We start from the raw sequence: 620 nt of genomic DNA on the forward strand, positions 1-620 counted from the left end.
TATTTTTTTCCAAATTAGTAATCTTTTCCTGATGTATAAATAGGTAGTTATAATCCATCTCGATAACTCGAACATCTAACGAATGTGGATTACATCCCTTTCACTGTCAAATTAACTCCCCCTGCCTTTTCCACGACAAGAAATATAGAAATATTAATTAGTATCCTTTCTACCAGTATAAAGAAAATAAATGGGTTTCACTGAAATTCAAAATAGCCAATAGCAAAATGACACTGTATATTGAAAACTATGACCCTTTTGGATCTTTGTAGACATAACCATTCCACTATCGTCTTTACAAAAGCATTTGGAAAGTTCAAACTATTTCTCTTCAAAATAAAGCGTGAAAGTATAATGATTACTCTGGTTTCTCTTCACATCGTATTAATCTTTCGCCTTTTACTAAAGATTACTCTGGTTTCTCTTCACATCGTATTAATCTTTCGCCTTTTACTAAAGATTACTCTTCTCTTCACATCGTATTATTTAGACTGGATAAAAAAGGAAGGTAAGCAGTGATTCAGGAGCAGGTGGAATTCAGCTGGGAAGCCGAACCGTTTGGTGAGTCCGTTCTAATCTATCTCTTTATTCTTCCTTACACGACATTGCCACTTAAATAT

General features: G+C 33.7%; 1 pseudogene; it reads left to right on the forward strand.

The window, feature by feature from the left end:
* Positions 1-374: 374 nt before the first annotated feature.
* On the forward strand, positions 375-418 carry LOC149776883 (U5 spliceosomal RNA; annotated as a pseudogene).
* The last annotated feature ends 202 nt before the right edge of the window (positions 419-620 follow it).

Source organism: Sinohyriopsis cumingii, chromosome 18, assembly GCF_028554795.1.
Source record: "Sinohyriopsis cumingii isolate HCF-2022 chromosome 18, ASM2855479v2, whole genome shotgun sequence".
In the NCBI taxonomy this organism is placed as follows: domain Eukaryota; kingdom Metazoa; phylum Mollusca; class Bivalvia; order Unionida; family Unionidae; genus Sinohyriopsis; species Sinohyriopsis cumingii.